Genomic DNA, 26,013 nt, shown 5'->3' with positions numbered 1-26,013 from the left:
GAGGCCAGCATTCAAAGCATGGAAAGGAGAAGGGATACGGTGCCTTGTTCTCTTTTGTTAATAGATGTAAGTATGAAATCTAAAACTAGGACAAGAGCAAGTTGTAAGTATCAGCATAGTGGCTAAGAGCACAGACTCAAGCCAGTCTGCCTAGGTTCAAATCCCAGCTCTGCCACTTGCTGGCTTTGTGACCTTGGACAAAATTCTTTACTATTTTACTGCCCCAGCTTCTGCATCTGTATAACAGTGCTAGTAATACCCACTGCAAATGATTTTATGAGAATTAATTTATTCACTGTTTGGAAAGTACTTAGAATAATGCCTAGCAGTAGTAAGCACTCAGTAAATGTTATCTTTTATATAGAGCATGTATCTCTTCAATAACAAGCACCTGTGCAACAGTCAGAACACCACAAAATAGCACTATAAAGACAGTAAAAAAAATCCCTTTTTATCTTTAGCATGTCTTTGTATTAATTAGAACTCTGCCAGCTGCAAATTCAGAAATCCAATTTCTGAGCTAACCTAATGGGACAGACACAAAAGGAACTTATTGCCTCTTGGGTCTGGGAAGTTTAGTGTGCCTTTGATTTCAGGAACAGCTGAATCCAAGGGCTCAGGCTCTGTCCCCATCACTGTCGCTGTCTATCTCCCTGTGTCTCTTGACTGTGCTCACGTAATTATACCCGCAATCTTTCGCATGACAGGAAAGGTGGCCACCACCAGCCCCTTGCTTATACCCAACTAATACCTATGTATTAGTTGGTCTTACACTGCTATAAAGACATACCTGAGACTGGGTAATTTTTAAAGAGGTTTAATTAGCTCACGGTTCTGCAGGCTGTACAGGCTTCTGCTTATGGGGAGGCCTCAGGAAACTTATAATCATGGCAGAAGGGGAAGGGAAAGCAGGCATGGTCTTCACATGGCCAGAGCAGGAGGGAGGCAGAGGGGGAGTTGCTACCCACTTTCAAACAACCAGATCTCAGGAGAACTCTGTCACGGGACAGCACTAGGGGGATGGTGCTAAACCATCAGAAACCACCACCATGATCCAATCACCTCCCACCAGGCCCCACCTCCAACATTAGAGATTACAATTCAACAAGAGATTTGAGTGGGGACACAGAGCCAAACCATGTCACCCTCCTAGCCTAGCATCTCCCGCAGAAATGGTCTCCGCTGATGCTCCAGCAGAGGAGTTCCAGGATGAGCTGTGACTGGCTCAGCCTACAAGCAGTCACTATGGATGAAGGGATATTGTTATGTAGCTGGACCAGGTGCCTACCCCTGTACAGCTTGGGGTTGGGGGGAGGGTGGGGACGTTGGAGGGAGGCAAGGTTGGCAATAGCAGTTCCAATCAAACCACACCACAGCTATGGAATTTTGTCTCCATGAGAATGAGTGGTCCTGGTATCAGAGGAAAGTGGCACTAGGGGATGATGTTGCACAGTCCAAAGCAATAGATGCTCATCTGAAGCTAACTGGGAAAAGGCCTGAGTTCATCAGCAGGAGTGTACATTTCATGAGACATTTCATTTTTGGATGTCTCATTTCATATTTGTCCCATTTCATGAGATAGATATCCATTATAAACATATAAGCATCAAATTATGTCTGATTTTCTTTAGTCAATGAACAATAACTGATTATCTTTTGATCAGCAACACTCTAAAAAGTAGTTGTAATTATGTATAAAGATAGAATCTTCATTCTTCTGTATGGAGATGGTGTATTAGTTCATTCTCAGGCTGCTAAGACATACCTGAGACTGAGTAATTTATAAAGAAAAAAGAGGTTTAATAGACTCACAGTTCCACATTTCAGGGGAAGCCTCACAATCGTGGTGGAAGGCAAAGGAGGAGCAAGGGCACATCTTACATTGCAGCAGACAGGAGAGCAGGTGCAGGGGAACTCCCCTTTACAAAACCATCAGATCTCGTGAGACTTATTCACTATCACGAGAACAGCATGGGAAAGATCTGTCAATGTGTTTCAATTACCTCCCACCAGGCCCCTCCCATGACATGTGAGAATTATGGGAGCTACAATTCAAGATGAGATTTGGGTGGGGAGACAGCAAAACCACATCAGATGGCAAATAAATATGTTTCATCTATTATGCCAACCTATGAAAATTGGGTGTGAATTTCCTAGAACACTCTGTTGAGCGTTTCTGAGGTTGTTCAGACAAAATGATACCTGTCATCGATATGGTTTGGGATGTGGTGGTACATATGCCAGGTAGTAACTGACTGCATAGTGCCAGTTTAAGAACCCTTACCCACACACTGAGGATATATATGGAGGGATTTTCAGTTAGAGTCACTGTCAGAGCTGAGCTGCCAAACAATGCCAGAACTCATTCAAATTGGCCAATTAACTGCCCAATGTGGCAGGTTATGCTCCTAACTGAGCAGCCTCACAACACCACGTGAGTGCTGGGAGGCTGACTCAGCTCTGTCTAGAAAGAAGAAAATGCTGATTTACCTCTCTCCAAGCCCCCTGGATCTGCCTCTTGCAAACAACAAATAAATAAGGGCAAGAGGTAATTTAAGCTTTTCTTTTTCATTTAGCTTTCCTTTGTAGTTTAATACTTCAATTGAGGTCATATATGTAGTGTTTCATCAATTGCTAGGTGTAGTAAGTATTCATCAATGGTAGCAATTTTCATGATTCTTTTCACAATTTTTTTCCTTATAAAGCATATGTTTTATCACTAAATAAAAAGAGAATTATATAGCCAAACTTATTTTAAAGATTTGCTTGGAAGTTTCAGAGAAGATCCCCCTGTATTAATCATGTTCCTTTTTTTTTGTATTTTATGATGCTTTGACACTGTGGGGGCTGTGTGGACCTGGGGAGGGACTGCCCCTCTAGGGGTTAGCTAATTCATAGAGATAGCAGACAACTTGCCTGTGAGCACACCTTTTGTATACAACCCACCAATCCAAAGCCCATATCCCCAACCACCACCTTTATCTCGCTCTAATACACCAAGCCAGTATTTCCACTGCCTAAATCACCCCAAGGCCGGGCATCAGACAACTAGAGACCACCCCTATGGCCAGAGCCTGCCCACATTATTCAAACTATCCAATTCTAAGCTTGCTCAAACTTGCCTTCCCTGCCTCACCCTTTCTCTCGCATGGAAACCACAGTAAGGCTCTGGACCAGGCTTTTCCCTCATTGCTTCTGCCTCCTGATTGACCTGGGTACTTCCCCTGAGGCCTGACGTAATATGGCATGCCCCTCCTCTTGGAACCTGTAAGTAATAAACTCTCCTTTCAAAGAGAGTTGTCTCTGTGTCTGTCATGAAACTGTCTGCAAAATTATGGCAGTGAGAGAAATCTAACATAACTGACTTCATCTTGCTTCTAACTTCACAAGCTAACTGCCTTTGCTCATTCTAAGCTAACTATGGGAGGGATTTTGTTTATAGTTTAACTTTAAGACAAAGATGATAGCAGTTCCTTCCTAAAACTAAGCCCCACCTTACTTGGGGACTAAAATCACCTTTTTAAAACTAATGAAAGTCCACAAGGTTACAATTGTGATAGGAGCCTGAATTCTGCAAAGATGTAGGTAGAAACCCTAACCAGTCATTGTTTTATAACTTGCTTTTTAAAAACTACTTACTACTCAAGAGTCATGTAGCCACGAAATTTATAACTTCACCAATTGCCCCTATGGAGAACATTGCTATTGTAAAACCAAAGACTGGTGTTTGAGATATGTTTGAGATCTTGAATTCTGTATGAACCAACTGGCACCACGTGGACCAGTAACCCACACCCAGGAACTAACTCAGCACAAGACAGTGTCGACCCTCTATGATTTCATCTCCCACCCAGCCAACCAATATTCCTCATTCCCTAGTCCCCTGCTTGCTAAACTAGACTTGAAAAACCCTAGTCCCCAAATTCTTAGGGAGGCAGATTTGAGAATTATCTCCCATCATGCCATTTGGCTGGCCTGCAATAATTAAATCTTTCCTTGCTGTGAACACTCTTGCTGTGCTCAGTGCATTGGCTTTTCTGGGCAGTGGGCAAGAAGAACCTGCCTGGGCAATTACAACCATACCTGATTAAGACAAATCCCAGGGCTGGGTGCAGTGGCTTACACCTGTAATACCAAAACTTTGGGAGGCCAAGAAGGAAGGATTGCTTGAGCCCAGGAGGTTGAGGCTGTAAGCAAACCATGTTTATGCCACTGCACTCCAGCCTGGGCAACAGAGTGAGACCCCGTCTCTCAATCATTATCAGTCAAATCCCAGGTACGTTTTAAGATAACCCCATAACCACAAACAGTAGGGTTGAAGAATAATATGCAAATAAAAAAATCTCAAAACTGAAGTGAAAGTAAAAATGTGGAAAGAAGAAAGCCTTTGAATACAATATGTTGGTATGATTTATTATTTTCTCTCTCTAATCGTGTTTGGAAAATAAGTTATCCAAATCCCAGGCAAATAAATATTGGAACTCTGGAATTTCTATATAAATAAATACCCATTTGCTATAGAGTTCTTTAATAAAGAACCTACTTTTAACAAAATTATGGACAAGATTAACATTACCAGAAATAATCTCCAATACAATCTTTAGCAATTTAGCAGTTAATTTCATCTCATCAAAACATGTTCAGACTTGGACCTTATATTTTGAATTGTCTTATTTTATTTTCCAGAAAATTCTTAAGTGATTTCTTTTGTTTTTAGTGCCTAATTTTAAAACATCATGCTCTCGGGTGAGACACAACATGTCCATGTATGAAACTAAGCATGTAAAGAAGAGTTAAATTATGATAGCTTTTTGGAGTAAAGAATGAAGAGGGCAAACGTGATGAGGAAAAGGAGACTGTCAGTAATTGCGATGCACACACAAGGGAGAGCATCCACGGTGAACACTTCATGGACAAGATGGAAAGTGTGCTCTGCACAGAGACTCTATGCCGTGAAAGGAGGGAGAATCAATTTATGGGCCAAGAAAGACCTGGACAAAATTATCCATTTTGAAGGAAATCATTTGCGCTGAAGCAATGAAAACTTTCTGGAGAGCTATTTGAGGAGGCACATGTTTAGGTAATATATTGCTGCTTTGCATTTCTATAACACCTTCCATGTAAGAGCTGCAGAGTGTAACACAAACATTAACTAATAAATTAAGCCTCGTGGCACCTCTGCATGATCGATAGACATAACAGCCATTTTTATAGTGTAGGAAAGGCAGCACCCTGCTCAAAAGTGCTGAAGTAATTTACCCAAGGTCATGAAGTGGGGGAAATTGGCAAAGTGTTCCAAAATGAAGCGTTGAGTCTCACCACACTCACACAACCTGCCTCCTTCGATGGGGTCATAGAGGGAATGAAGGGGGTGCCATGTATGCCCTGGTTTCCAATGATTCACTTCAGGAGATATCTCTGTAATTTAACTTGAAGATGGTTTGGAAATAGTAAGTCTTAGATCAAAGCCTTAACTCCTTTCTCTCTGGTTTACTCAGGAATTAATTTGTTTGCTAATGCTGGTCTCTCCTGGGATCACACTGGCCTTTAGCTATGGAGTTCTGTGTTCATGTTACTTAATCTGATTATGCAAAGGACTTAAAATATTTCAAGAATGTCAAACCACACAAACATGTCTATGTAGGCACTAATGTAATTATTTTAATTGTTATTTTAGTTTCTAAAAAACTCATAAAATCGCAATTGAAAAAGTGTGCCGTCTCTCCAAAAGATAGTGCCAAGTCCATAACAGAATCTGTTTATTATTTTCACTTTGGTAAGACATCACTATATATCTTCCTAAATGTTATTTCTCTCCATTATCATAACCTTGGCTTAGTAATAGCCTGTTCCATAGTAACATTGTCTCTTATTCCTCTTTCTCTCTGATAACCACGTATTTTCTCCACTAGAAGGATCGGCAGAGAGAAAACAAAGCAAGGAAATCAAATATAAATCCCCAGTGCTCCTAATACCTCTTGGAAAGAAAACGGACACCTCTGTTAACAAAGTTATGATGATTTCTACTTTGGTACACACTTCTGAACTTCTCAGAGAGGAACCAGCTCACCTCTAAGTCACTCATGTTCTCAATTTACATTTGTTTTTTTTCTATAGAAAGAAAAAGACTATTTTTTTTTTAATTGAAGCAAAGCATAATGCACTTGTCACTGTTTAACATTCAGCCCCGTTTCTTTTCCAGAGCGGTCCTTTGAGAGCATTAACACTCACACCCCATACAACTAGAATTCATGACACTGGCAAATGATGTTTCTAGACTGTTTGCATTGGCCGACATGTCCTCACCCTGTTTTCTCCCCAATCCTTACAATTCTCCAACTGCAGGTGCAAACTGGGGTGCTGTCAAGCAACCTGGTGCTGAGGGGGCAGAGCCAGGATGGACCCGGATTCTGGATTCCACCATGTGCCTGGTGGATACCATGCGGATGTGGAGCAGGCAATGCTGGGTGCAAATCCCCGCCAGGAACCGTTCATCCTGAAAAAAACCTGCTGCACATTGCCCTGGTCACCTCAACGAAAAGTGAGTGCTTATCCTAATAGGGGTGTGTGCACATCTGAGGACAAGGGTGGTGAATGTTCATCATTTAGGAGAAAATAAACCCACCCCAAATGATTCCAATACAGGCTTCTGGAATTCCGATTTCAACCTTTTGGTTGAAATCCTCAGAGATAATGTAGCTTTTTAAAAAGCACAGTTTGTCTTAGAGTTGGGATGTAAATAAGCTTTGGTGCACAGCTCATTTCTGACACCTGCGGGCAAATCATCAGGGAGAAAGGAGAGGAGGTGAAGAAGAAGTCAACAGAAACACCCCTTGGTCAACCCACAGTCAGAGATGCTGCTGCTACACAGACATTTTAGGTTTGGGTGCTTCTGGGTTTGTGTTAGTCCATTTTCATGTTGCTGATAAAGACATATCCGAGACTGGGAAGAAAAATAGGTTTAAGGGACTTACAGTTCCACATGGCTGGGGAAGCCTCACAATCATGGCAGAAGGCAAGGAGGAGCAAGTCACATCTTACGTGGATGGCAGCAGGCAAAGAGACAGAGAGCTTGCGCAGGGAAACTCCATCTTATAAAGCCATCAGATCTCTTGAGACTTATTCACTGTCACGAGAACAGCGCAGGAAAGACCTACCCCCATAATTCAGTTACCTCCCACCAGGTCCCTCCCACATGTGGGAATTCAAGATGAGATTTGGGTGGGGACACAACCAAACCATACCAGGGCTCCACAATTTCTTCAGAACTGTCTTGAGTATCAAGGTTGATAAACTCAAAGAAAGAGATGAAGACTTTATGCTAGGAGAGAAACCATCCCCTCACCTGCCCTCCCAAGTGGGAATGAGGTTGCTTCTCAGCATGGGGCTCTGTGGTTTGGAGCCTGGGTCCTAGTCAGCCCTTTTTTGTCTCACTCTGGAGACAAAATAGATAATGTCCAGTAGATAATGTCCCTGCTGCTGGCATCTCATTAGTAATGCTGTTAGGGGAAAGACAGCCTCTTCTTTGGGAATTCCTACTGCAACTTTGAAGAAGCTGTAACAAAAAGAGAGAGAGCATGAAATCAGTCCTTCTGATCTTCCAGGGAATCTGGATTTTGTGATAGAATAGAAAACTATTTCCTAATTACTCAAGCCCTTGTTTGACTGAAAATGGGCAAGATCATATGGTTTTGCCACAGCAGAGGAAGATTTGTGGCTACCAATTCAGTTAAGATTCTCATTCGGTTAAAAAAAAAAAAAAGAGTTGAAATTTTATTTTCAACTTGATTTCATGTATAATTTGACAATATGGGAGTAATTATTTGTTTTCTGTTTGTATTAATATTGCAAACCACAGAAACTAACATAGAGTAACTTAGGCTGAAAAAAAGTTACCAGAAGGATTTTATTGCAGAATTAACACGAGGGCTGGAAATAAAAACAGGAAAATGGGAAAGAACCAGAGGAAATGACACAACAGAGCCATCCACAGCTGGCTTACCTGCATCTTAGTCCCTCCCTCAAGATGTAGCATCCTAGGCATAGGCATTCTCTTAGATCTGCCTGAGTCAGTTTATTCCCCAAATGCCACCCTCAGCTTCATCTTGAGATTCCTCCAGAGTAGAAAGGGTGTTCAGATTCTAGGCAGCCAAGCACCACAAATGTCTACTGCAACTCCTCACATTTTTGTCTACCTAAAAATCTTCTTCCATACTCTTAAACTCATTCTCATCAGTTAATCTCTTTTTTCCTCTCTCCCTCACTTACTCACTCCCCCTGTCTCTCTCCCTTCCTCTCTCTTTCCCTCCTATGCTCCCTTTCAGTGCTCTCTTACCCTTCTTTCCCACTTCCCCTCCCTAGCACCCTGATATAGTTTGGGTGTGTGTCCTTGCCCAAATCTCATGTTGAATTGTAATTCCCAGTATTGGAGGTGGGTCCTGGTGGGAGGTGATTGGATCATGCGGGTGGGTTTCTTATGAATGGTTTAGAACCATCCCCTTGGTGCTGTCCTTGCAGTAGTAAGTGAGTCCTCATGAGATGTGATGGTTGAAAAGTGTGTGGCACCTCCCCCCTCCCTCTCTTGCTCCTTCCCTGACCATGTGACATGCCTGCTCCCCCTTCACCTTCTGCCATGATTGTAAGTATCCTGAGGCTTCCCCAGAAGCCAAGCAGATGCCAGCATCTTGCTTCCTGTGTAGCCTGCAGAACTGGGAGCCAATTAAACCTGTTTTCTTTATAAATTACCCAGTCTCAGGTATTTCTTTATAGCAATGCGAGAACAGCCTAACACCCACTACCATATCACTCTTATGAAAAACCTTGATAATAGCATTTTTATTATGATAAGATACACATAACATGCAGTTTATGATTACTGCCTTTTTTAAGTGTAGAATTCAGTGCCAATAAGTACATTCACAATGTTGTGTAGCCATTAACACTTTCTATAGCAAGCTAATTTCAGTGAAGGCTTTCCTCTGATTAATGTGGTCTGAGGGGACTAGAGGTAATTTTGTAGAAACTAAGATGGAAAGTGATCCATTATCAGGGAAGGTGCCTGGCATGAAAAGGCACATTTTCATGCCTTGTCATAGAAGGCAACATTTGCCATTTATAGAATAGAACCACTTTTCTTACCGCTGTGGCTTATCACCATGTAGCTGCTGGTTTGTGTTGAAAAGTAGACTGCTCCCAGGTAGAACGCTTTGGTTCAAGCATGGCCAGTTAATTTAGCATTGATGTCTCTATCCAGGTCTCATTAGTTGCTTCATAAATAATTCTCCAGTGCAAAGTTAGGAAGCTAAGTAAATTCCCAATAAATGAAATAGAATCCAGTGTAACTCCAATAAACACTGGAATTGTCTAGATAACTAAAACATTAATTATTTACTTAATTATTTACTTTGTTTGCTAATGTGTTATCTGTATCTACATTCTGAACATATCTATCATGCTTACACATCATCTAAAAAGAAAATACTTCTCTGGCCCTCACTTTATCACAATTCTGCCATCACTGACTTTACATAAGACCCCCAACCACTAATGTTCCTGGGCAGGGGAAAAGTCGCCTCCACTAAAACATAACTCAGCACCATTGACAACACCCATGCAATTGATTCTATTATTATTCATCTTTTGGAATTTTAAAAGCTAAGTGACATAAATCCCTGCCATTAATAATGTCCTCACAATTATTATAGTTCTTCGCATTTCCTGACCACATTAGGCAACTTACCTGCTTAGGAAGTAGATTTTATAATCTATCAGTTTTCATACAAATATTTTAAACAGAGAAACCGGGACAGGTGTGAGAGTGGGGAAAACAGTCTTAGAGAACCTGGGTTCAATGCCTTCTAAATAAGGTGAGAGAGAAAGCAAAGAGTTACAAAACAGCCTAAAAAGTCATCAATTGTGTCGTTGTTGACAAATGGGTCAGAATCAAAGTTGATGGTCAGCCATATGATCTCCAGCAGCCCTGGAAGGGTGTGAGTTATCGGCATCCCATGCAGGACCTCTGAATGTACAGAAGTGCTGAGGAGGGAGCATACACCCGTGCGTGAGTATGGTTCATGTCGCCCCTCGGTTGGAGGGTGGTAATTGACCTGTGACACTGAGTTGAACCTGGGCTCTAACCTAAGGATTCAACAGCATCCTTCCGCTGGGGGAAGCACCTGCCTCCTACCATTGAGAAGTAACAATTATGCTTCTCCTTGGAGCTCACTGTTTGATGACAGTGTCATCTCCCAGCATTCTAGTCCCATTTCCTCCTGTGCTGAGAATCAACTATAGAGTGGAATTGGCAATTTTAGGGAGCCTTGAAATGTGAATCTTTTTTGTCTTTTTACTATTTTTTATCCACATGATGAATAGCTGGTAAACAAAATCACAGAGAGCTTAAGTCACAGATGAACTCAATTTCTGGTGCTGGTATCTCCCGAAATTGCTTGTCTTCTCCTTTCTAGGTTTTCACTCAGAAAGGTACAGAATTACAAGTTGATGAGTTACCATGGCAACCCCTATACATTGTCTTTTAAATGTCCCAGACATTCAGAGTCTAATTTGATTGTAGGGATTTTAATTCATGACTTCTATGTTTTGTATAATATCATGTTTTTAAAGTTAATGAATTGTAAACAGAAAAATGTAGTTAAATTGGTTTTGATTGAAAGATAGCTTATTTAGCAATGCTGCTTCCATTTATGTTGCTCAAACAACAGAACATTATTTCAACCTATTTCAAATCTATACCACTGAGAGACTGCTAGTCACTTCTGCAATAGGCTGTGATCCTGGGAACCTGGGATGGGAGCCTCATTATTAGTAGAATCTAGTAGATTTGGTCTTGCTACATTGGTGTCTGAGGCTGGCTCTTTCTGGTTGTCTCATGATGCCATCAGAGATTAGTAAATAATAAATTATATCAAGGAAGAAGCTCATTTCATTATTTAGTATGACTTGCGAGGGAAATTAGGGACAATGGATAGACCTATTCTCTTTGCACTTGATTTGCAAAAATATTTGTTTATTAAATGAGTTATTACATGGACAGCAGTTAGAACAGTGCCTGGCACTTTGTAACCACTCCGTGAGTTTCATCATCATTGTTTGCATTTTTACAATGATTCCCAATACAAAAGCCTTCAGCATCTTGGGCTCCTCAACATGCTGGGCTTGCGTGATCCGCATCACACTGTTTATCTTACTCTTGACTACTTCTGCTGTGAGCCCTGGATTCAAGTGTTCCACATGCCCTCTCACCGTTATGTTTGGACAATTTTAAAGAGATTTCTGTTTCAAAGAAATGTAGGAAGAAGAACTTCGCAGCCTCTTCGGTTGCAATCTTATTTGGTGGTTAAGGTGAATATAACTTAGATTGTGCATATCATTATTAGGGGAATCTTCACTAACCTACAGAAGCAATAAAGAAATTGTATCACACGGTCTTGAGCTTCTCAAGTTTATTTCTGGTGCTCTCCAGAGCCACTGGCATCTGTTTCAATGCCCTTCACCCGAAAATGGTTGGGAATGGACACGCACATTATGGACAGTGTAGATGGCATGGTGGGAAGAAAGGGCTTTTCACTGAAAGATCAGGTGATTCTGAGAGGGACATTAGAGTCTGGGAGAAATAAAAGCTGAAACAACCAACAATAGCAATTCCCTTAGCCGTCCTCCTGCAGCATAAATAGGAAGAACCAGCTAAACATAGTTACCTATGACACCTGTTTTCCTGGGGTATGTCCCACCCTCCCTCTCTGCTCACTGGCTCCTAGCACCTCCTCCACCCCAATGCCTCACAAACAGCCTAGCCCCTTCCCTCGGAAAGCTCCTAGCACCTCCCCTACCCCTGATGCCTCACAAAGAGCCTAGCCCCTTCCCTCAGAAAGCTCTACACCTCCCCTAAAGAAGAGAAGAGTAACCTCAACATTTTCCTCCACCTTGCAATTTGAGTAATGCCTCAGCGCTTCAACCAGTCTTTGCAGATATTTTCCTCGTCTTGAGTATCATAATCTCTGGAGGAAGATAATGACGGGTCCAGAGAATTAGATAAATTGGGGCGTCCCAATCTCAGACCATTCTCTACTCCTAAGACAGCGCGCAGCTGAGGTAAACCTTAATATTTTTTTAGAGTCACTAACCCAGTTTCATCTCAAAGAAAGAATATCTATTCCATTGTCATGACTTTGGTCTTTTTCTTCTGATAAAACAGGCCCCGCCACCTGACCATTTTCTGCCCCTGAGCCCTGCTGCCTCTTTAGAGAAACACTTAGTTGTCAATGGTTGTTCTCCTTGTTTTCTATGTGGGATGAGGCTTGCAGTTATGTGCCACTTTTTTCAAGGATTGTGTCACGTAGTGGGACATGGTGTTGGGGAGGGGTGGTGGAAGGATTCAAGAAGGGGATTACCAATTCCATCACAGGGCTAGAAAGAACAGTAATTCTCCTGGTCTCTAGTTGAGAGCAAGGGGAGGTTTGTGGACTCTGTGAGGGAGACAATGGGGCACTCTGCGCATAAAGGACTGTGTGCACCGCGTGACAGGTGCTCAACGAATCTTTCCTCTTGAAATTTAACTACCTTCTTGATATTTCACTGCTGCTTAGTTCCTCCAGAAAAGAGAGTAAGAAAAGACAAAAGGGAGGATAATATGATTTTTCACTGACTTTTTAAAGCAATGGGATGTTTATTTTATTAAAGACTTTTGATACATACTAATGGCTTTAAGCATGGTAATGAATATAATGCGTTTTACATCTTCCCTACTCTTATGCCTGCCTTCATCTTGGACAGAATGATTTTTACCATAATTAGGGAACATGAGCTGATAGAGAAAGCTACAGAGTGTCACTTGCTCATATGTAAAGGCTGGATGTATGAGAAGCCCCCCACTTTTTATAAAACATATTCAGTCTGTGGTCTAATCTATGTCTCAGCAGTTAGCAGAAAGTGACTCTGATTTGGGCCCTAAGAAAGACACCCAATAAAAACCCCAAACTCCACTCTTCTAAGATCTTGCAACCAAAGCTGACTATTGGTGGCTACACTGTGTACTACATGGGATTAGTGCTACATGCAAATTATGTGGAAAAATAAAGCAAGATGACTCCACAGATTTTCACCCACAACCACAGCTGCATCTGTGTGGGGGAAGGCAATCCTGCCATGCCACCCACCCCCATCTCAGGCCTAAGAGTGCTGGAGATGTGTTCAAATGAGAGTCTGTGACTCAGCCTGCCAAACCTTCCTCTCCAAGTTCTACTCAACGTGGAAACCAACTGAGGCCAGAGACTCAGGTGTCGGCTCCCTAGCTGAGTGTCAACTTAGAACCGAGCAGCAAAAAGGGTTGGTAGCTCAGAGGAGAGATGGAGTAGCAGATGGAGCCATTTTATCCTTAATTAACATAACAGCTGTAAACAATCTCTCCCCACCCCCATAATCTTACCAATAACACTGAGGGGTTTTACCTGTGTTTATTGGCTGTTTGTGCTGTGTGTTTCAAATAATTGATAACATATGTGATTTTGTTAGTCCATACTGAGCCTGCTTAATCTGCAGGCTCAGATTTTTTAAATCTTTGTCAGATGTTCTACATCTGAATCATCTTCTAGTATTAAACCACAGCCAAGAACTTTTATGTCTTTTATCACATTAATATAAAGATTCGTGGAAATTTGGGGACTTGGTGGTTGAGAATTTTTCTAGTTTCTCCAATTCGTTTACTTTTTAAAGGCAAGCTGTAAATATTGGTGGTAATGATGTGCTGAATGGAATTAGATTTCCATATCCACTTCAGAAAGATTAGACTAATCCAGGGGTCAGAAATCAGTGCAATTACAAACTATCCAATTCTTGGTTGGAGTTTTGAAGGAAAGTTTTTTAAGAGTAGTTTGTGGTTTAAATTGCATATTCCCTCTGTAGTTTACTTTGAGCTATTTGAAATGCAGAAGTACATATGTGTAAGATCATCCGTTATATCATGCATAATATATAAAATGCAGATAACTGTGTAAGGCAGCTCACCAAATGGTACCTGGCATGTAACAGGCATTAAATGAATATGAATGAATAAACTAAAGAAAACGTGCTGTCCCTAATAGGGTCCATATCTGATTCCTGTGGCCAAGGAAGTGCAGGAGTCTGTAGGAGGTAATACCAAACGTCCCCAAGTATGGCCTGGGGAAACACATCACCACGATGGACAGTGCTCTATGATATGGTGAAAATGGTGAAAATATGCTTTATTTACTTGAAAAATTCTCATAAATCAGCCACAGAAGTATTTCTTGTGTGGATTTTAGCTTTTCCTCTACAAACTCTACGTTATAGAATTGAGCCCCTCCGGTCTCTGTTGGAGATAGTCAGAGAGGCTGACTAGCTGGTGTTGAATTTGGTCTCAAGAGCCTCTTCATCATCCTCTTCATCATCCTCCTTCAGCTTGAATATCAGTAAGGCAAAAATAAGCTACATGTAATGTGGGCATCAGGAAGGTGAAAGAGTGGTTTACAATTGCAGACAGCAGTCTCCAGACATTAAAAGATGAGGGAAGGGTGTAGGGATGGTGGGCTCCCAAATAAAATTTTAAAAATCTCCCCCTGCAAGGAACCATGTAAGGCAATCAAAAGATATAATAATAAGCAACATCCATGCAACTCCTGCCAGGTGCCAAACTCTGGATGACCTCACTATGCTCATGCAAAAGGAGGTGGTAAGTACTGCTCATATCTTTTTCATTTTCCTTTTGAGGGAACCAAGAAACAGAACGATAAAGTAACTTGCTTAGGTTACACCATTAGTGAGAGGCAGAGCTCGGTTTCAAACCCAAACTGAGCTATTAATATTTCAGTAAAGCACCTTTGTATAAATAAGGAGGTAGTTCCTAAGATCTTATCATGGTTGTGCGGCTGCAGACCTCTTCACCACTCCAAGCACTTTCTTTTTTTTTTTTTGTGAGACAGGGTCTTGCTCTGTTGCCCAGGCTGGAGTGCAGTGGTGTGATCTCAGCTCACTGCAAACTCCGCCTCCCGGGTTCACACCATTCTCCTGCCTCAGCCTCTCGAGTAGCTGGGACTACAGGTGCCCGCCACCACACCTGGCTAATTTTTTTGTATTTTTAGTAGAGACGGGGTTTCACCGAGTTAGCCAGGATGGTCTCGATCTCCTGACCTCATGATCTGACCGCCTTGGCCTCCCAAAGTGCTGGGATTACAGGCGTGAGCCACCGCGCCCAGCCCACTCCAAACACTTCTAAACATAGCATGGTGTTCCCCTACAAGTAATCATGCTGGTGACCTTGAGAAAATCCCAGACCCTTGAAAATCCAGGGCAGCCACTCCATGGTCCCTGCTCTCCCTGCATGAACCATTTGCATCTCCAGACCATATTCCTCTCTGACCCCTAATGTTTGTCAGCCTCTCACCCCTGCACACACCAGGGTGCCCATTCCTTCCTGCACTGCCTTCTTCCTTATTCTTCAGCTGTCAGATTGACTCCTCCTTTAAGACTCAAAGTTTTTCGTGGCCAGTCCAATGCCAGGGATTATAATGCTGTACTCATTCATCCACTCAGTCAACAAACATTTATCAATATGCTTTCAGCATCCAGTTACAGAAAATCCATCTTAAACTGGATTTAGCAGCAATGAAATAGTTGGTTCGCATTCCTGGAAGTCACGGCAGGAGACCAGTGTTTAGGTTGCCTGGTCTGGAAGCTTTAGTTCTATTTTTCCACAAATTCTTTTAATAAGTTTGTGTGTGTGTGTGTGTGTGTGTGTGTGTGTGTGTGTGTGTGTGTCAATGAATTTGTGACTCTACCCTCCTCTGCATGTTGGCTTCATCCTCACTTTGTAGAAAGATGGAATAAAGAGAGTCGGTTCTGGAAGCAGAAGACAGACCTTTCTCAGGAGTCCCTAGCAAGCTTCTCACTGGTGTAATTGAGTGGCATGCCTCTCCTGGACTAATCACCAGCAAGTGGGATGAAATGACCCCAGTGCTATCATTCCCACACTTGGAGCCAGGGTTGTGGTTGGCATGTATAAGGGAACTTAATTCCTATGTGAATCTGTGAAATAAAATAATTCATAGTTTGTAGCTCATACATGCACAAGTATTTCATCCTTACCAAGCAGGGAAATATTGCACAAAACTAATTCAACTATTTTTGTTTCATTTCTTGATATGTGCACATTCTGCTAACACTCTCTACATTGCTACTCATTGTGAGTAAGGAAGGACCTAAAGAAATAAAAGAACCATGGATTGCCTTATCTTTCCCTTCCATCATTTTCAGCATAAGTATTTGACTAACACAAAGATGTAACATGAGTAAGAAAGGCTATGAAAAGCTTCCTTGATCATTTGTGTTTCTTAGAATGCCACTGCCTTCTTTCTGTGTCTAAGCAAGTTATGATTGGAATGGAAAGTATAGCCACCCAGGGCTGTCAGTACTCCTGCCTATTCAACCGCAGACATGTTGATACAGAACATGATCATCGAATTCTAGTGAAGCCACAGTGATGGCCGTCCAGCAAGAGTGAAAGCAAGCAAAAGGTAAGTATGTTACGAAGGTAGCAAATGGGATGGCTAAGATAGCAGATGTGCATATTATGTTTATCTTCTCGGCTCCCTGTGTGCTGTGTTGTCCCATCAGACTTACTTGCAAACCAGAATTTCTAAGATAAAATTATTAAGCATTTCAAGATGGTGATAGCAGAGCATTTCCCCAAGCACAGGGCCCTTCTGAGCATGAGGCCCTGGCACATGTCCATGAAGCCAGCCCTAGATGAGTAGTTACCTAAACAAAATTAGGGTTCTCTTAGAAAGGAAGGGATGGAGGTTGGATTCCCAGTCAACCTTGTCCTGCATTGGCATTGACTTCATTTTTTAAGTGAGGGATCAGGGACTCAAAACTGTCTGTCTAGTTGTTGTAAAGCTGATATTCAAACCTAGATCAGTCTATGAAACAAGTACATGTCTGCTACACTCTTCCTATTCTCGTATTGATAACCTATAAAATGGTATATTAGTCTGTTCTTCTGTTCTGCATTGCTATAAAGAAATACCTGAGACTGGGTAATTTATTTTAAAAAGAGGTTGAATTGGCTCACGGTTCAGCAGGCTTTACAGGAAGCATGATGCCTGTATCTGCTCAGCTTCTGGGGAGGCCTTAGGAAACTTAAAATCATGGTGAAGGTGAAGGGGCAGGTGGCATGTCACATAGCTGGAGCAGCAAGAGAGAGAAGTGGGGAGATGCCACACACTTTTAAACTACCAGATCTCACAAGAATTCACTCACTGTCGCAAGGACAAGACCAAGGGGCATGGTGCTAAACCATTCATAAGAAACCCACCCCCAAGATCCAGTTACCTTCCACCAGGTCCCACCTCCAACACCGGGGATTACAATTCAACATGAGATTTGGGCGGGGACACAGATCCAAACTATATCACATGGGAATCAGTTTTACGTCTGGATTTGTGTGTTCCAGTGGATTGTCACTAAGTAGAAATCTATGCTGCTGGATCCCTCACAGAAATCAATTGGAATTGTGTAAACAAGAACACTTCCTAATGAATTCTAGGGAGAATCATTTACGTGGGTTTATATATTCAATTTGTTATCGCTGCTCCTATTGCTAGGAGGTGTGCATAAAAGGAAGAAGGATTCCAGTATTACATTAAGGGAATCCAGTAAAAGTCCCTTAAAAGGAAGCCAGATACCAACTGTTTGAATTGCTTAGTCTCATTTTGGAACAGCCTTTTTAAATGTCTGGGCCTTGAAGCTGGAGATTCCGCTTCCCCTTCTCTGGGCTGGTGTTTCACAGGGCACGGCTGTAGGGGTGTATTTCAGAGAATGACACTCAGATATTGGGAAGAAAATGATGAATGAGCAGACATTATTTGAGCAATGCAGTTTTCAGACAGGGACTGCAATGGAATATATTTTCGGTGCTTCTGTTGGTATTTAACTCGCAGACTGTATATACAGTAAATCAGAAAGGCCAATAATACAGTACATAGGGGGATGTTTTATGTAGGGTTGTGACAATGTACAACAGCTGCCCTAGCAGAAGGGGTGTGGATTTATGGTCACACGCTTGCAGGTGGTGACAGCCAATATGTAGCATGGTTCTCTATCTATACCTGGAAGTATTTTTTTTTTTTTGGTTCATCCTGAGGTAAAGGAAAAATGTAAGGCAACTATGGACCTTTTGACACAGATATGCAACCTGTGTAGCAATTGCAGAGCTTTTAAAGGATGGAGAAAGAGCTTAATATAACATACTCACTCAAAGTTCTTTTTAAGACTCAGTTTCTTGGTGGCAGTACCACCCAGCAAAGGTCTTCCTTTTTTTTTTTTTATTTTTATTTTTTGCTTGCATCCCTGATGGTTCTGTCATGTTATCTGTGGGGCGGGGCCAACTTATCCCGTAGGCACAATAGGTGCAGCGGCTGAACCCACACCAGTTTCGGGGTACACAAAAAATGTTTCAATTTTAGTTTCTTTTAAAATCAGAAGAAAAATGAATATAATAATAACAAATATATAGTCATTGATCCAGCATAGATTATACTTGTCTTTACACCAACGAAGTCATAAAATATTTTAACTATTTTTTTAAATGCAGGAAGAAGCCCAGAAAAACCAAAGTTCCTGAGGTCCATGAAAGCTGTAATGACTCCCTACCATGAAGGTGACGCTAGGCTTAAAATCTCACTTTTTCCCATGTCCCCAGGCAGGCACAAGAGACTGCCCGTGGCCTTGGGCATTTGATGAGGGTGAGCTGTTTCTGGTCTCGAACTCTCTCTGAAGAACCCCAGCTAGGGTTTGGGGCCTGTCCATGAACCAGGCTCCCTCAGCCCGTCCAGAAGGCACTCCCACAACCTTGACTCGATTTTCTCCCTACCTCACCCCAGAGCTGAGACACTTTCATGACTCCTTTGAGCGTGTCTCCAGCTTAGCAGTTTCCTAGGGCTGCTGTAACAAATACCACAAACTGGGTGGCTCACACAACTGAAAGCTGTTCTCTCCCAGTTCTGGAGGCTAGAAGTTCAACTCGAGGCGTCAACAGAGTTGGCTCCTTCTGAGGGCCGTGAGGAGGCATCTGTCCTGTGCCCTCCCCTAGCTTCTGGTGGCTTGCTGTCAGTCAGATATCCCTCGGCTTGTAGACGCATCATCCAGATCTTTCATCTTCACATGAAGGCATTCTGTGAGCATGTCTGTGTCATTCTGTGAGCATATCTGTGTCTATTTGCCGTTTTTTGTTTTGTTTTGTTTTTATTTTTTGAGATAGAGTCTCGCTCTGTCACCCAGGCTGGAGTGCAGTGTCGCGATCTCAGCCAACTGCAAGCTCCGCCTCCCAGGTTCACGCCATTCTCCTGCCTCAGCCTCCCGATTAGCTGGGACTACAGGCGCCCGCCACCTCGCCCGGCTAATTTTTTGTATTTTTAGTACAGACAGGGTTTCACTGTGTTAGCCAGGACAGTCTCGATCTCCTGACCTCATGATCTGCCCGCCTCAGCCTCCCAAAGTGCTGGGATTACAGGCGTGAGCCACCGCGCCCAGCCCATTTGCCCTTTTTTATGAGGACACAAGTCATATTGAATTAAAGGCCACTCCACTACGACCTCGTCTTAACCAATTACCTCTGTCCTGTTCCCAAATAAGGTCACATTCTGATGTACGAGGAGATAGGGTTGCAACATCTGAACCTTTGGGGGCCAAGGAGGTGTGGGGTAATAGAACTCCTAACATCAGTTCATGATGACGCTTGGATCTCAGTGTGGGCTTGGAGCGTGAGCCCCTTCTGCCTGATGTTCCAAAAAGCAGCTCAGCGTGAGTAAGGCCTCTGCACCTCTCTCAGTTCACTCTTCTCCATCCCGAGGGAGGTGTGCGCCCCCTCACTTCCAGGAGTGTAATCAGGGATTCTCATGCCCGGTGCCAGGTAGAGGGGAAGGGAAAAGAGACGGGGTTCTCCATCATCTCCTGTATAACCTCAACGCCTACTCAGCAGGAAGCGGGTAAAGAGTGGTTGGAGGAGTTGAGGTGAAACAGAAGGTCGCCAGACATGGGAACAGAGGAGGAGGTAGCCGACAGGTAGGACCAGAACCCGCCAGCTTTATCTGATTGTCTCGATGTCAAATTCACACTACTCTTTTCATGAGCAGGTTGGAGGATCCAATCCAGGCCAGGGTCAGGAGCATAGATGCTGAGTCTGAAGAGCGAGTGTGGGTGTCGGGAGGCAGGGGGGTTTGTAGGGCTGGCATGGAGCCCAGGACACGTGTGGGAAGAACTGAACTGTTCAGCACAGCAGCTGTAGGCATTAGCCAGTTTACTTAATCAGCAGTGCAAGCCCCCAAGGCTCAAGTCCTCTTTGTACAAAGATCACAGTAAACAGGAGTGGGCGCAGTGGGAAAAGAATAGACTTGAGAGTTAACCAGATCTGAATTTAAATTCTAATTCTGAGTCCACCTGGCCTTAGGCAAATCACTTTATCTTTCTGGCCGCAAGTTCCCACATCTATTAAATATAAAATGGGAATAATAATAACAACAATACCTACCTTATAAGGTTGTTGTGAGGGCTAGGTGTACTTATATGAAAGACAGAGTCCTGGCAGGTGGTAGGTGATGAATGAATTGTAGCCAGTAATGGTGGTGAGAGAATTTTGTACTAACTAAATAGTATCACTCACACTATGTGCTTGAAGTCGGAACCAAGGCTTAAACTTCCAGGAGTGGTTCTTTAGTTGTGGGCTTAAAATGTACACACAGGGTCTCAAGTATTGTCCCTGGGTTAAAATTCTTGTAAAATAAGTGTCATTTTTCTCCCTATGGGATACAGATAGAAGTGGTCAGGATGGCACACGGAAGTTTATTCTTTCCTATTATAGGAAGGGGTGGTAATGCCCAGTTATTGTCCTGGCAGTTGGACCTCTGCTCTGTTGTCCTTAAAAGTGAGTGGAGGCCAAGTGCAGTGGCTCACGCCTGTAATCCCAGCGCTTTGGGGGGGTGAGGCAAGTGGATCACTTGAGGTCAGGAGTTCGAGACCAGCCTGGCCAACATGGTGAAACCCCATCTCTACTAAAAATACAAAAATTAGCTGGGTGTGGTGGCGCATGCCTGTAGTCCAAGCTACTTGAGAGACTGAGGCAGGAGAATTGTTTGAACCCAGGAGGTGGAGGTTGCAGTGAGCTAATATCACGCCATTGCACTCAAGCCTGGGTGACAGGGCGAGACTCCATCTCAAAAAAAAAAAAAAATGAGTGGCAAGATAATATAATAAGCACTGACGTGGCGCTTACCATGTGCTAAATCCTGTTCTTTACGTTTATGGATATTACGTTATTCAATCCCCACCATAATCCTATGGAGTAAGCATTATCCTCACTCCATAGGGTGAGGATATTATTATCCTCTTTTTAAAACCACTTTTTATGTGCAATATCTACCTTTAAAAAGATCTATTAGTAAACAGAGCTGAATTACAAAAAATCAATTTCACTCCAGCAAACCTCGAGTGCCCAAAGCCGACAACAAATGACTCAGTGAGTAAAATAAAGGTAGAACAAAGCAACAAGGACAAGTAAGACTTTAAGTGATTATTATCACCTCATTTTTACAGATTGTAAAGGCTAAGGTGCAAGAACATGAGTATCAAGGTCTGGTTCCAGTATCAATGCTCGTGGCCACTACACTCTGCTGCTGCCTCATATTCTATATGCCTTGTACACTGTCACTCCACTGAAGTGCTGGTGGTGGTGTGTGTGTATGAGAAAGAGAGAGAACTGGGGCATCGGGAGGCCCCCAGCCCTCACACCTACCAGCCCAGCCACTGTGCAGAACGCAGGGGTGAGTTGCTTCATTTCAGGTGTTCACTCTGCTTTTTGCAGAACGTGTTGTCCTTTGAAGGATATTAATACAGGAAATGAATAAAGAGTGGCTTCAAAACAAATGTGAGACCAGGACAGCTTCCATCTTATGCATTTCAGATAAATAAGCCCTCATAGTAATCAGCTCTTTGGGGCCAGACCTCTCTCCCTGGAATATGAAGTGCTGCAGCACACTGTAAACAACAGCGACGTGACTCATTTCCTGAACTGTGTCGTGGCCATCTGCTCAAATATCTCCCTTCCTTTTCCTGTATTCTAACGATACAGCAACTCTATGGACAATTATGTAGCCATTAAAAATGGCAATTTAAATTTTCAAAGTTAAAATGCATAACAATGTGGGCAAAATGCCTCCAATACAATGTCGAGTGAAGCGATTGCACACGAGAGGTGCATGTATGGAAAATGTGTATGCACGAGGCCAAGGCCTAGAAGGACATGGAAAAGGAAACTTGTTTTCAAAAGCTGGAGACTTCTTTTTCAAAGTTTCCCATTTACTTTTAAAAATAGAAATAAAGCAAGATGCTTCGTTGTGCATTTTCACTGCCGTCAACTACGAACATAATGTTTACATACAGACCCAGTTTATTTGGAGCTGGGAGGATCTCTAAGATTGATTAAAAAAAAAATAGTTATTAAAATGGCAGATTTTTCTGGATATGGGAAAATTTATCATAAGAGAAGTAACGTCCTTTCCTTATCCTGTTTGAAATTTTTTAACGGTTGGAGAACTTGTGAGGAAGGAGATGAAGAATGAAACGGTGATCTTTTCTTTATCTCATGTTAAATGTTATCTCACACCAGATACAGAAAATAAATAAGCAGCTTCCAATCCTTTTTAGGAAGGAGGCAGGACATAAATAAACAAAATATGGACTAAATGAAATATAACTTAAGCAATCTCCCTAGATACATTTTTCAATAAACCTGAAGTCTATTCGGCATTTTTGTAGTTCTTCATTTCCTTCACTCACTTAAAGTCTTACTTGCCCTTGTTGCCTTGTCCTACCTTTATTTTACTCACTGAGTTATCTGTTGTCAGCTTCGGGCACTTGAGGTTTGCTGGAGTGAAAAGAATTTTTATAATTCAGCTCTGTTTACTAATACATCTTTTTCAAGGTAGATATTGCACGTAAAAAGTGTTTTTTAAAAAAAAATAATAATAATGAGCCAATGCCCTTGTGAAGCTATACTTCATATGCTCTATTGGTCCAGGTCAGCTAAATTTCCAACCCATCTTCAGTACTGATGCATCAAAGGACTTAGTGAAATTAATCAACTACATTTTAGGATGAAGCCTTCATTCCACAGGATGTGTGGGCCATTAACAGAAGTGAATTTTTCCCAGCTCAAAATGGTATAGAAAGGAAAATGTAAATGAAATGACTTGGAGTAAGTTCAGTATAAGGCTAATTTTCCTTAAGGGTAAGCTCGTGGTTTAGGTTAGAACTCATCAAGTAAATTGTCTTCTGATCCTTGAAAGTCAAATCCAGACATCTTCTTGATGATTCCCATTACCAAAGTCTCTGGAACAAGTGATGTTTCCTGAGCCTCCTTAAAGACTCTGATACTAAGGAGGTCCTGTGGGAACCCAGTGCTAATAATGTGTGATACTGGAATGAAAAAGCAAGGGAGTAAATGAACTTGCTGAGAAGGACCCGAATGAACCATTGTTCCTGAATGTAAAAACTGATTCCTGAAGATTATGGCCAAGAAGCAGGTCCCAGTGGAAAAGAAGGAGAATCAGAGTTTGGAAATGTGATGAAGTCTCCATTGGCATAGCAGAGGGTAGATCTTGTCACTAGTTGACATGTGCTACTGCCAAGGTGTGGCCCTTGGGAGAGTACAGCTAATGGCCTCAGCGTCACCTGGAGGTCTGTTACAAATGCAGATAGACCATTAAAGGATTTTTGTCTCTTTGTTCACTTCTATCACCCTAGTGCCTTTAACAATGTCTGCACGTAGTTGCTGGATTTCTTGAGCCCAATTCAAAATCATTGAACTAAGATCTCTGCAGGCAGGTCCCGGGAATCTATATTTTAACAGGATCCCCAGTTGGTCCTCAGGTATAGTTTAGTGTGAGAACCATTGCCCTACCATACATGGATACTGGCCAGTGTACTACAGTGTTGATTCCCCTGAATGCACCACAAACTCTAGAAACCTAAAAATGAAGGAACAGCCACACCTTGGTTTCTACTATGATGATGATGATGATTCTCTGGTATTGCATAAAACATTTACATCCAATATATCCAGGGGTTAGGTAAGGCAGTTACACTTATTCCCGTTTCACAGTAGAAAAACTTGGACATATGCAAGGTCAGATAATTAACAAAAAAGGAATCAAAACCTCCCCCACTAAACAAATTTTAGGAGATGATGTGCTAAGCCTGAATTGGACAACATGACATAATTAGCAAAGAGTGAAGGACAGCACTCCACTTGGGTCTACTATTGTTATGACCAAGGTCATTTTAAAGTGTCAGGGCCACTCTCCAGGTGAGTTATAGGAAGAGGCCACAAAGAACCCAGAGAGATGAGGTCTTTCAACCACCTCTGCTACTCTACCAGTGATCTGAGAACAAAAGGCCCTCTTGGGCTAAAAGGAACAAGTTATGAAGTCAGAAGTAGGTAATAGGGAAGGGAAAGTGAGCCAATCCCTGGGGCTCACCAGGAGCAATTGACTTGTTTAGTACTAACTAACCCATGAGTTTACCTTGAAAGAAAGCTTTATATTGAATTTACTCTGAGTCGTTTCATTTACATTTTCCTTTCTATATCATTTTGAATTGGAAAAAATAGGTTTTGTTAATTTTAGCTCCTTGGGCAAAAGGCACCGCATGCATTCCCAGCATTATCATGCCCAACGCTTCGCATAGTATTAGATCACTTTCCTATAATCACTTCATTCTCTTTTATGAGACTTGAGGTTTAATTGGAGTTTCCAATAAGGGACTTTATGTGTTTAATGGATTTCGGTATAATAATCAGAGTCTGAAATGCTAGTCAGAAGGCCGGTTGACTTCTAATGAGGCTGCACTTGGGAGAAAAGTGTTTTAAAGATACTACAAATCTATGCTATAGAAGTAGACATGCAAATATTTAGGGAAAGATGTAAAGTGTCTGGTTACTTCTAAATCACAAGCATGTATACTCCAAAACCTATTGTTAGACTGGGTTAACTGGTGAAAAACATTCAAATTGATGAGTGGGCAGTTCAGTTTTTGAGAGGGACTCAGTGAGAACAGTAACAGGATGCTTGGGCATGTTCTCCTGTTGGACACTTCTGGAGGCCTCAGGGATTGGGCTCACCTTCCTTTCCCTGGTAACCCTTCCTGACCCCTCAGCCTGGGCTTCTCTTCCTCCTGCACGCTCCCCTGCAGAATGGAACGCAGACTTTCCAGCCTTCCTAACTGCACCCCTTCCTCACCGTCTCCAAAACATGCACCTGCTCACTTCTTTTTAATTATTACTTAAGGAATTTTTCAACTGGACGCTCTAAGGAAAATGGGATTAACAAAAAAGAACAAGAAATGAGGAAATTAAATATTATGGGAAATCTTATAGCTATATCAAAGCAATTTCCCTAAGAAATTTTACGGTATATTGCTGGCAAGGCATTTTCTTACTTTCCCATCACTCTTGGGAATATTTTAAATACAAGACAAGCACTCTTACCATGGTGCTATATTATACTTAATATATTTAAATACTACATAGTGCATATCTCAAGTATTATGTGCTTTGCCTACACATGGAAACTCATTTTTAAGTGGCCTCACCCACAACTAAGGACCCTCTGCCCTTCCCAAGGTGGAAATCTGAGAGATGGATCTTCCTTGCTTCTCCCTCCAGGTGACAAGCTTTTTTTGCTGTTGCCGAGGCTGGAGTGCAGTGGCACAATCTTGGCTCACTGCAACCTCCGCCTCCTGGGTTCAAGTGAGTCTCCTGCCTTGATCTCCTGAGTAGCTGGGATTACAAGCACACACCACCACACCCAGCTAATTTTTGTATTTTTAGTAGAGACAGGGTTTCACCATGTTGGTCAGGCTGGTCTCGAGCTCCTGACCTCATGATCCGCCTGCCTCGGCCTCCCAAAGTGCTGGATTACAGCTGTGAGC

The 26,013-nt window shown here is 42.3% G+C and overlaps 1 long non-coding RNA gene across 3 annotated transcripts; it reads left to right on the top strand.

The window, feature by feature from the left end:
• The first annotated feature begins 1,998 nt into the window (after positions 1 to 1,998).
• LOC103886265 lies at positions 1,999 to 25,741 on the top strand. Of its 3 annotated transcripts, none has more exons than XR_004184896.1 (5): positions 1,999 to 5,080; positions 6,346 to 6,541; positions 16,369 to 16,547; positions 18,626 to 18,691; positions 19,666 to 25,741. It is a non-coding gene; the product is annotated as an uncharacterized LOC103886265 (long non-coding RNA). The 3 variants fall into 3 exon arrangements; XR_002523365.2 differs by having other exon boundaries at positions 16,369 to 18,691; positions 19,666 to 20,094; positions 21,622 to 25,741; XR_649761.4 differs by having other exon boundaries at positions 16,369 to 18,691.
• The last annotated feature ends 272 nt before the right edge of the window (positions 25,742 to 26,013 follow it).

This window comes from Papio anubis, chromosome 7 (assembly GCF_008728515.1).
Source record: "Papio anubis isolate 15944 chromosome 7, Panubis1.0, whole genome shotgun sequence".
NCBI classification, from domain to species: Eukaryota; Metazoa; Chordata; class Mammalia; order Primates; family Cercopithecidae; genus Papio; species Papio anubis.
This window is presented reverse-complemented; position numbering and strand designations above follow the sequence as displayed.